The following is a 12,076-nucleotide window of genomic DNA, read 5'->3' as shown; positions in this document are numbered from 1 at the left end:
GTGAAAAGCAAAATAAAACAAAACAAAACAATCAAACAACAACAACAAAATGCAAAGAAAAAGTCCAAGCTGCATCTCTGCAAACCACAACCCCCAGTACTGCCAAAGGAAAGTCCCCATGAGGGTGGGAAAGACACACATGTAAATGATCTACTTTGCCCTTGGAAGCCAAGAAATTAGGAGTGGGAAAAGGCTAATGCAGCACGAGTCACTGCAAGCCTCAGAGCTTAAAAAACATAGCACAGCCCTCTCCCTCCTTGTGAAGAGGGCATCTGCATTATGTTTTTCAAGCATGTCTTCCCAGCAAGGAAAGAAATCTGCCTTTAGCCTCATTTCCTTTTAAAATTGGCTTATGCAATGCTGCACATCCCACCAAGGACCATTGAACCAGTTGGCTGGTATTAATCGCTGTCAGCAGAGAGGGGGACGTCTCCCAGCCATTCACTTTCCCATGGATTTTGCAAGCTGGGTGGAAAGGAGAATCTCTAAGGGATCATATGAGCCCCTGACAAGGAGAAGGCAAAGTCACTGGACACAAAGAAGCCCCATGAAGGAGCAATGGATGGGCAGGTGCATGGTTCATAAATGTCTCAGTCACTTATAGGTTTTCGAGCTTATGGGGAATTGTTCTTATTAAAATTTGTTAGTTTTGCACTTACAGAAAGAATCTTTTTTTTGCAGTGACCACATAATCACACGACTCTGGGAGCAGCAAATTGCCATCTGCTCCATCTCCCCAGTAAGTCACGTCTCTTTTCTCGATACTGGCCTAGCTGTGTCCAGTGGATCAGGTCTCGTATGTATCAGTCATTAGCTTTTCCTGAGAGAGGGGCAAAGAGCTGGCTGAGGATTTGTGTTGCATCCACAGTGGACAGAGAAGTCTTTCCCAAACACTGACCACGGTGGGAACACTGCAGACACAGCAGATCTGGATTTGGTTACAGCATAATCCTGGACAGTGCATATTTTTGTCTCCAGCTTTTGGTCAGCTTGTGTTTGCATCTGCCATCTGGCACTTTCTGCCTAGCCCGATGGGGATTTTGCTGGGCATTGTGGCATTAACCCATATCGAGAAGAGCTGGTAGGCTCCATCTCCTACACAGACCCCTGGGGCCTCATCACAGGAGATAACTGCAGTGGATATTGTCCCCTGGGGGATTTTCTCCCCAGGATGAGAGATAACAGGAGTCCTTGATAAATATATCACGGCATCTTGCTTGCAGCTCTCGTGTAACGTGTGTTTAATCCAGCTTGTCTTGAGCCAGGGTGCCAGAGGGATGCTAGAGCTTGTCCGTGCTCTTGTCCTTGGGGAGCTCTTGTCCTTGGGGAGCACAGAGACTTTTTGGCAAGTTTCATCAACAAAAGATTCCAACAGGGCTAGTTTTAAACACACTGAGAAATAGAAAGTGTTACACACAAAGCTGTCTATCGGTGGATGGCAGCACCACCTTGTGTTCACTTCTGGAGAGGGGAACGAGACTGTTTTCGTGCCTGAACAGGCTAGAGATTCCTAACCACTCTGGCAACTCTCCTGAGAAAAATAGGAACTGTTAGCAAACACTGGACTGACACAAGGCAGAGGCATACAGTCTCGGCCAGGCTCCAAGCCTCCGTCATCCCAGGGTTTTCCTTTCATTTGCACATGAGAATGGATTAAAGCTGTGTGCCACAGGTATCCCCACATGTGCTTTAGTGTCATGGTCAGTCCTACCACATATGGCCCAGCAAATCATTGGATCCACCCTTTAAATTCAGGCATCAAAGAACTTTTCCCACCATGTAGATATCAGTGCATAGGAACTCTGTATTACCTAGTCTGATGGGCTATGCCTGGATCTGATTATCACACACTACTAATCCAATCAGCAATTCCCTTCTAGAAACAGCTCTTGGAACAAATAAAGACAATTTCAGTCTGAGCTACAAGCAAGCAGGAAAAAGAGAGAACACCGAGAGGGAGCAAAGAGAGTAAATACTTCCTTGGGGTGTAGGATTGGAGCAGTTTGGCCAAAGAGGTTCTCAATACCACCAAAGTGTTTTCATCTTTGGGCTGATAGACCAAAGGAAATAGGAGTAATGGTGATAGGATAGCAAGCTGGTACCTGCTGGCCAGAAAACTGAGGCACTGTCATATTAAATCTTGCCCAATAAACTCCTGTCTATGAGAAATATTCTCCTACCAATGTTTGTACATGTCATTCTACATCATTTCTACTACACGGTTTCTCCAGTGCCAGGGTTTTGACCTTGACCTGCAAAAAGAACAAAACAACAACAACAACAAACAGGGGATGTTTGGCCAGATTTGAATTAATGACAGATTTGTTGCTGGTTACAAAATACATATATCATAACTGATGTTTGTGAAAACTGTGAGATTAAAGACCAAGATTCTGCAGTGGTGATAAGATTGACAGTTCACTGTTATTGTGTTGGTTATGTGATCTGTTTTGAGGCATACCCAGGAATTTCAGGCATGCACCAGGTCCCACTGAAGTTACCTGTACCAGTACAGATATACACTCCAGGTAAAGCTACATAGATAAAAACTGTTGAAGTGACTTGGGAACATTGTTGTTTGCTATCCATGTGTTAGAACATTCCTTGGCATAAATTTAAGCCATTCCTATATTTCACAATTAGTACAGTCCAAGGATTATTCTCATCTGGAAGTTTATTCACAGCCCTGCTTTGAAGGCTGGCAGGTTAAAGCCAAGCCATGACACGCAAGGTGATCCCACTACACAGGAACAGCATCTAGTGTATTTAGATTTTTAGTGTGGATGTGTTTGTAATTACACATCTTAATAAATAAATAAACACAAATCTCTCTCTTTCTCTCTCTCTCTTTTTTTTTTTTTTTAATCTTTTTTTTTTTTTCTCAATAAATTTTTGCTGAAGAGTAGCTAGCAAATTTACAAGTGACAGTTAATAACCTGGACAAGTCAATCTCTTACTGAAGTGGTTTGCTCTTAATGAGAGAACTCAGGGGTGGAGGCTTGGGCTGAACTGCTATATCCATCGGGACAATCTGATGAATGTTTGATATCACAGGGACATTAAGGGGTGAGATAAAGGGGTTTGGAACAACATTGAGTATTGTCTGAACGTGAACCGGGGAGGATGGATCTTAGGGCAGCGTAACACAACCTGAGGTTTGGCTTCCAACTTGACAAGGGTCACCCATTTATCATTGGTCTTATCTCTGGCCAGCTTCTTCATTTTAAGTCTGCAGGAAAGAGATTACATGTAATAGTTCAGAGGGGTGTGAATACCATGTGCTCCCAACGGGTGGCAGCTCCCTCTGCCCCTGAGCCCAGAGGTGATGACCTGGGAGGCTGAGTTATTCCCACAATGTGGGGATAAGGAGCAATCACCCCTCCTCACCCAGCTTCAGGCTCTTCTGTAGAGAATGATGTTAGGGTTGGCAATTATTGGTATAGCTTCTCAGCAGCAGGGAATTAGGTATGATTCCCAGCTTGTTTTATTTAAGACAACAACTGGGTTTCAGGTGGAAATGACTTTACATGTATGTCATGCCCATCCTCAAGTGGATTCAGCATCAATAAAAGTGAAGTGGGTATATATGCCAGCCTTAGACACAATCAGTACTCAGGAATCATGATTCCAGGTATTAAAAAACAAAGCTAAGCAAAGCAAAGCAAACCAAACAAAACCAAAAACAAACTAAACAAAACAAAAAAAAAAAACCCACACCAAAAACAACAAAAACAACAACAACAACAAAAACAACAAAAAAACAAACAACATGGACTTACTACATCATAGCAATTACAATCAAATAGTTACCAAAAATATTCACTCTGATTTCGAGGCACATTCACAATCAATATCCTTTTCCATTTATCTTCCACGTGCATTTCAGCAATTGAGTTTTCTGTGTGAAAACTCCACTCAAAGAGCTAATTAGAGCAATTCATTAGAAAAACAAATTTCAAATCTGGAGGCATAAAATGATGCATGCTGGAAGTATGTTTAAGTGTGTACAGTACTCAGGTGGGGACAAGAAAAAATGTTGGTACCTATGTCATCTGGCCTCACTGTTTTACAAGGATGGTCAGCCAGCAATCACAAATGAGAAAGAAAATATCCCCTTAACTTCTTCTTTTCCTCAGCCAAAAACTTTGCTAAGGAACGTTACTGGAAGGTCATGAAGTTAGACCTGTTTCTGATCAAGCAACATCAAATCACAATTCATGTGACATACACCTACAGCCTGCCTGAATTTGTAACAGTCAGAAAGCGTTGCTCGTGGAAGAAATACAAATGATTTAGGGGAATTAAGCAGTAACTGACCATCAGCTTGGATCTCAGTTTGAAGAAAAATCCCCATCTGCTGATGTTCAGAACACACACACGCAAAGGGAAGAAAAAAAAAAAAAGAAAAAAGCCATTTGGGGAGATTATTTGTCACATGTTCTCTGTGCGGCTAGTGCTGTTCTTCACATTAGAGCAATTTGGTAAGAAACAGCTTCTTCCAAAAAAACCTCTCATCTTTCCTCTTCAGTATTCTGTGAACCTTTGAGGCTCACACTGGCCAAAAGCAGAGATAAGGAGTAATCTGGGAGTCTAAATAGGTTATTGACCTGCCAGCCCATACATGCTAACTGGCCAGATGGCTGCTGCAAAGCAAAGCTTGTGATAGCTGAGCTCTTACAGTGTGTCTGCTCATCCATGTGGCTGTGTCTCCACTAAGAAATTGAACAGCTAAAGATCTTCCCAGACAGTGAACTGTACTTGTTCAGTTATTAGAATGTTTAAAATAAAAATAAATAAATAAATAAATAATAATAATAAAACAAAAACAAAAACAAAAAAAAAACTTTTCTGAAAATCTTTTCCAGAAAACTGCAATTGCCCAAAATTTAGTATATATATAAGCAATTCAAAAGTCAGTTTTGATGGGACCTGTCTTGAGAGAAAAGTTATTTTCTTGTCCTGTGGAAGAGTTGATCCTGAGTGGAGGAGAAGGCCAGATTGTCCCATGGGACCTCAGGGCCATAGAAGGGATCAAAATTAATTATTTTGGTTGAAATAGGCCAAGAAGGTAAATGGAGAAGGAAGAAAGAGATAAGGGGAGAAGCAACCACAGAACCTTCAAGCCTTATTTAGCCTGAAAAAAGGAGGAGGAAAATGCATTGCATGGGAGCCGCTATAGGCTGTGCTAGTAGGCAATACTGAAAACAATAGATTGTTAAAATTTCATCATATAGCTTTCTTCTGATAAAGAAAATTTGTTCCTAAACAAACTGAAAACAAAAGAAAAATAAATATTCCATACTCTTGTGAGCAAGAGAGAGACAGCCTCAAAGGAAAGGATGTGATTTTTTTCCTTGGGGAGGTGTGACAGGAGTGTGAAGTTAAAGGTGAGAAACTGAGGCAGCAAATGTATTTATTTATTTGTTTATTTTTTGGGGGTGCATTCCCTAACCCACCAGGATCTGCTGGACTTGGCCTGCCTCATCACATCATTTTAAGCACATGCATTACTTTCTTATCAAAGGACTTTGGACATCCCAATCTTATGTCAGCTGTAACAACACTGCTGTCCAAAGAGCTTGCTCTTCCTTAAATAGATGGATTTGTCAAACACACTGTGACTTTGGAAAAGCTGGATCATACTGACGTTAGACTTGAAAAAACCTAATTTGGCCTTGTTGACAAAGATCACCCACCACTTCTGTCCTGGCCCTTGTCTGTGGACCCCTTCTTTCCCTTGTCATGAGGGAAGAGATGGCATCCAGAGGGGCCTGGGCAGGCCTGAGAGGTGGGCTTGTGCGAACCTCACGAGAGTCAATAAGGTCAAGTGTAAAGTGCTGTGTCTGGATTGGGGCAATCCCCAAACCAAATCCAGGCTGGGTTGAGAATGGATTGAGGTTGGGATTGTGCCCCTCTGCTCTGCTCTTGTGAGACCCCACCTGGAGCCTGCATTCAGCTCTGGGCCCCAGCACAAGGACAGGGATGTGTCAGAGCAAGGCCAGAGGAGGCCACGAGGATGCTGAAGGGGTTGGAGCCCCTCTGCTGTGGGGCCAGGCTGAGAGAGCTGGGGATGCTCAGCCTGGAGAAGAGAAGGCTCTGGGGAGACCTCACAGCAGGCTTCTAGGGCCTGAAGGGGCTGCAGGAGAGCTGGGGAGTGACTCTGTGTCAGGGGGTATAGGGCTAGGACAAAGGGGAATGGCTTTAACTAAAAGAGGGGAGATTTTGACTAGGTATTAGGAAGAAATTCTTCACTCTGTGGGCAGTGAGGCCCTGGCCCAGGCTGCCCAGAGGAGCTGTGGCTGCCCCATCCCTGGCAGTGCCCAAGGCCAGGCTGGATGGGGCTGGGGGCAGCCTGGGCTGGTGGGTGGTGTCCCTGCCATGGCAGGGGGCTGGAATTAGATGATGATTAAGGCCCCTTCCAACCCAAATCACACTGTGATACATACTATGATACTACGGCATAACAGTGTTTTGAAGAGGCAAATAAGGCAAGAGAGGGTATTGCTGGATTTGTCCTTGTCTATGTAAAATGGAGGTCAAAGCTATTTAGAGCCAGTGCAGTAGCCCTGAATATAGTTGAGATTAGTCTCTCTGAAGGCTTTTTTTTTTTTTTTTTTTTAAATTGTACAGGAAAGGGGCTGCTTATGAGCCAACTGTGTCTTGGAGAGCTTTATTTCATGCCATTGATTTTGCACATGTCTGTTCTTTTCTTCCTTTTGGATTTGACTCAGCTATACACAAGGGTGAGCTACTTGCAATGCTTGCAATGTGTTTTGTGTTTTCAGAGAAAAAGTGTCTCTGAACTAAAAAAAAAAAAAAGGCTGGTGCCATTGCCATATGAGTAAGTGATGTAGTTGCAAGGAAGAGGAGTTCTGAGAATAGGGAACATTTCTCTGGCACTCAAAAACTAGGAAGTTCATAAAAAGTTAGCTGCAAGAGCAGGCTGCAGATCTGCTTGAACCTTTCCCTGGTTACAAGCTTAGACTAACAGTGAGCAAATCGCTGCAGCTCCAGATTGTTTAATACTTTTGTTTTGTTTTGTTTTGTTTTTATCTTCTTCTTATTATTATTTTTTCATTCTGTTCTCAGTCTGAGGAGAACAACTTCAGGAGAGGAAAAATCCATAGATAAAAGCATGTTTGTACCAAGGCCCAGGCCACCACCCACCAGCACATGAAGGGGGTGGCTTACAATGGACACGGGGCTGAGACTGAGGATTACCCCTGTCCTCAGGCAGGGCTAAAAGTAAAACCAAGAGTTTTTAGTAACTGAACATTGGGGATTTATTGTATGAAGATACAGTGCACTGTTACTCCTGCAAATGGAGTGTTCCTCTTAACCAGAAGAATTAGTTCAAATTTTTGGCCAAACGGGGCTGCCTAGAAAAGTGTGTTATGCACCCAGACCCAGTGGATGAATGGAGGATTTACCGTGAGATCATCATACAACAAGACTCCTAAAGTGAAAATGAAGACAGCTGTTCTAAAGCACCCCTCAAATAATTGTAACTGTCAAATAAGTTGTTGACATTTAAAAGTCTTAGTATGAAGAAGAGAAAATACTTTTGTTTGTTTGTTTATTTGTTTTTTAGCTGGCTCCAGAGCTCCAGTGGTCAGATGTTGGACACACAGCTCTTACATTTTTGTCCTTGTCATATATTAGATACCAGATGAGGAAAAGATGAAAACTTTGTTTCTTAAATTCCATTTAAGTCTGCAGAGTCCATCCAAGAGTCTCTTGATTTTTTGCTAGATGTACAGGCACGTGGAGCTTAAATCTGTGCAAGAGAGCTTTGGGTAATCACATTTTGCCATATCATCTAAGGTATCTTCAGGTTTCAGCTTCTACTTAAAAGGAGTTAAGCAGCCCAATTTCCTAGAGAAATGAGGTATCCTAGAGAAGGGATGTGGTCCACAACAAGTCAGATGGCATTTTGAACCCTCGTGTACAGTTCCTTGGATGAGTTAGAATCTGGCTGTGATCTTTTTTGTACATCCATAGAGTGTCTGTCCTGCTGCTTTTCCACCATTGCATGTGCTTTTTGCTGGTCTTTGATTTTTTCTGCACCTTCAGGAATTGTTTACACACATCCACATTTAATGAGATTAAAGGAAAATACTGAATAATTCATTTGAACAAATAATTGAACTGGAGTCACCTTTATGTTAATAAAAATGCCCCTTGCCTCAGTGCAAACATGTTAGCCTTTGCAAAGCAGGGAATTCACTGCATCTGATGAATTCACAAGAGGCTGTTTTTTTTTTTTTTTTTTTGGTTTTTGTTTCTGTTTGTTTTGTTTTAAATAACTGCCTAATAGCTGGAACTGGCATTGTGTTCCTCCTGCTGACTCACTGGTTTCCAAAAGCTCTGTAATGAGTGTGACATCTTTAAACACCACAGAATATGCTGTTTCCTTTCAGCCAGACATAATCTACAATGATTCAACTCCTGTAAAAGAACCATGTGGGTACAAGTGTCCCAGCTGAATACATCAGCCCCCATACGTCCAGCCTCTGTGCCTTGCATTGATGTGATGTGCCGTTCAATTAGTATTTACTATGGCAATCCATAAATAAACCTTTTTTTGCCTTTGTTCCAAAAATCATGTAATGTATGTAGAATAGGGAAGAGGTAAAATAGTTCATTCTTATTCAGCTCCTGCCTCAACAAGTGTATGTAGTGTACTGGTACCAACCATAAGGTAGTTAAACACTACTTACAGAGCGTAGTGCATTCCTTGAAGATGTGGAAGAGGATAAAGCCAAAAATCAATACACTGGAAAGTCCTTAACACACTGGTAAAAAGTATGTGGATCTGAACATTGTGCAAACATGGGATTTCAGAGAGCAGAGGCTGAACATCCACTCCTTGTCTAAAATTAGGACAATGTCCTGGTATTTGTTTTGTGCACTTACACTGAGATCTTCAGGAAGGAGGTGATTTTTCCCTCTGTGAATCTAAATTTGAACACAAGAGGGCTTTTATTCTGGGTGAGATTTGTACATAGGGCTGCAAAATAAATAATCTGTAAGTATTCTTCTGTTTATGTGAAAAACCTATTTGCTTTTTTTTTTTTTTTTTTTTTTTTTTTTGAGACTGTTTGAGTGTTTACTCTTAGGAATATCTGCAGAAAGTTAAGTTGTCAGGAGAATTGGTGAGAATAAATATTCATGAGAATACTCTTGTTGCAAACGCTTTTGTGGCCATCTGTAAAAGCTTTTTATTATTCAAACAATGCTGAGCTTTTTGCAGATAATTTGCCAACAGAGAAAAAAAAAGTTGATTTTTTTTTTTCTCTCATTCTTTCAGAGACAGTGGATGCTATAGTAGCACAATCATCATCATTGCTGTGTGATTTAATATTCAACATGTGGCACAAATAGCCAGGAAGGACTAACAAGAGCACTACTGCCTAGCCATCAGAGAGACAAAAATATGTTTACACCAACTATTTTGAATGAAAAACAAATTAGTAAAACTACCACCTGTTTGTGAATAATTAAGGCAAACAAACAAAAGATTCCCGGTTTATCAAATAACTTGTTCATAGCAGCAATTCCTTTTAATGTTGATGTGATGCCTTGGTGTTGTTACACAGCATCCTTCTGCTCAAAAGGAAAATTCTTCTTTGTGGGAACTTCCCTCTTTTTTGATGTGAATCAGGAATACCTTGACCCAAACGACATTTTCTTTGGTGGTCTTTTCATCAGTGTTTTTCATCACCATATTAGGTGGGCATCTCCAAAGAGTTAGGGCTCTACCCTTATCACACCTCCTTGTTAAAGAAGACTTATCATCACTGTTTTATAGGAAGGGAAATGTAGTGCAGAGGGAATATTTGCTGTTTTTTAAGATACCCTGGAAATATCTGGTAAATCTGGGAAATGGAATTTTACCTCAGTCTCTTCTGTATTGCCATTATCATTTTTTTTCCTGTTGATCATCCTGTTCTTTTTTTACTATATGCTTTGTACTTGAAAGTGAAAAAAAATAGGAAGGATCACTCTGTTCTCAGACTTTTTCCCTGTGTAGGCACCCAGCGTGGGTGGGGAGATCTTTGTGCACCAGGAGGACAATAGATCTGACCCAGCTGTGAGTTATCTTGTCACTTTTTTTTTTCCCCTGTTACACAGGGGTTTCATCAGAAATGACTGAAACATTTGGTGTACTCATAAATTCTTTGCTGTCCTTTGGAAGCTAGTTCCACAGGTTAGTAAGTCATTGAAAGTGATGTTATTTTAATTTTGTAATAGAGTTTTTTCCCTTTCCCTTTCCCTTTTCTTTTCCCTTTCCATTTCTACCTTTCTCCTCCTCCCCCCCCCCCCCCTTTTTTTTTTTCATATGAGAATGTGGACTTTTTTGCTTACACTGCCCTTATCCATATTCCATATTTCTAGACTGTGGCTTCTGCTGAAAGTCCTGGGGTCAAGGATTTGCCCCTTCACTGAAAGGGCAAACCTGCTTGAAAGGCCTGACTTTGGGATCTCTGGCTTTTTCTTTATGTGGGGACTTTTCCAAAGCACCTTGAAAAATATGTTCACAGTGCCCAAACACACATCAAAGATGAAAATCAAGGCTCAGGACAAAAGGTGCATATTATTTAGCAATTAGGGGACCCCTGTCTGGTTTGAACCCCTGCCCTGTTCAGGCAGTTTTCTCTAGGGAGATGAAGGCAGTGTGATGCCAGCATGTTTCTTTCTGCAGCAGCAGTGATGAACACTTGAGGGAAGCAATGTCCTTCTGGAGGAGACATCTTCAGAGCACTGTCATTTTAGGGGAAAGGGCCAACCCTGTCAAAAGTGTTGGTGCACAGGTGCCTCTGTGTGGGTGTTTGATCTCATGTACGTCTCTGAGTGTCTGCAAACGTGGTGGTCCTGCTGGGCCATCTCCTGGATACTGGCTGAGCTGGAGCTAAAATTGCTTGATGTAAAGTAATATGGACTTGGTCCCAAAGAAAACTCTGCTTTATCTCAAATATCCTGCTCCCTGGTTCAAGGGATCGTTATCATAGTGTTCATTATCATTATTATGGTGATTTTTAGCACTCCCATTGAGACACTTACTCTGTCTCTACTGCAGACTTTGTCCTGATTCTGATTGATTGGCATACATGTAAATAAGGAAAGCACTGCACTTACACCAGTGGTAAGAGCAACCCAAGCTCTAAATCATTTTTTCAAATCTCCTGCGTGTTGCCTGACCTTAAAATTTTACCTGTCCGTCTACCTAACATGACCATTTGGAGCAGCCAGGGGCTGAAAAGTTAGTGGATGGAGGGAAGGATGGACTTTGAGCATGGGCTTCACAAAAGACTTCACACATATCAAACCTGAACCCAAATCAACAAGGACACATTTCATACATGGCTTTATACCATTCCCTGCCTTAGACACCAGTGTTAGTGTCACACACAGAAAAATAAATTCAGGCTCAGACTCTGAACTTATAAAAAAAAAAATTCCCTCTCTACTCTGAACAAAACTGGCTTGTACTCTGCAGTTTCTGTCCTCCTGCATCTCTTTCCCTCATCAATTCCCTTTTCCTTTTCACACATCAGCTGCAAACATCTCATTTGGCAGAGATGTTGAAGGTAGACTCATCTCCAGCAGTTCCAGTCTGTTAATTCAATCAGCTCTTATATCAGCACTAACATAAGTAAGTGGAAAAGGCTCTTGAATTTCATCACCTTGTTAAAAACTCAGATAGATTTCTGTAAAGATTATTTTATTTGCTTCACTGGCTTTTATAAAGGTTTGTACACAGCACTTAAACCATTATTATTTACTTTTAACAAGCTATTTATGTCCTACTCTTGACTGCATAATCAATACTGCTCTCCCATCTGTTCAGAGATCCTGACATCAGCAAATTCCAATTCTCTGCTGACTGGGTAAAAAGGAAGGAATAATTTAAACACAATGAGTGAAGGAGAAAAAAAGGAGTCTGAGAGAGGCTGATATAAATGAAATCTTCAAGTCCAAAGATGGCCAGGAATTCAGGAATTGTGGATCTAAGGTCTAAACTTGTTGAGGACACCTCAAAGAGCACTGAAGGATGATGCTGTGCATAGTAGTA

This window comes from Aythya marila (assembly GCF_965140915.1).
Source record: "Aythya marila genome assembly, chromosome: 1".
Lineage (NCBI taxonomy): Eukaryota > Metazoa > Chordata > Aves > Anseriformes > Anatidae > Aythya > Aythya marila.
This window is presented reverse-complemented; position numbering follows the sequence as displayed.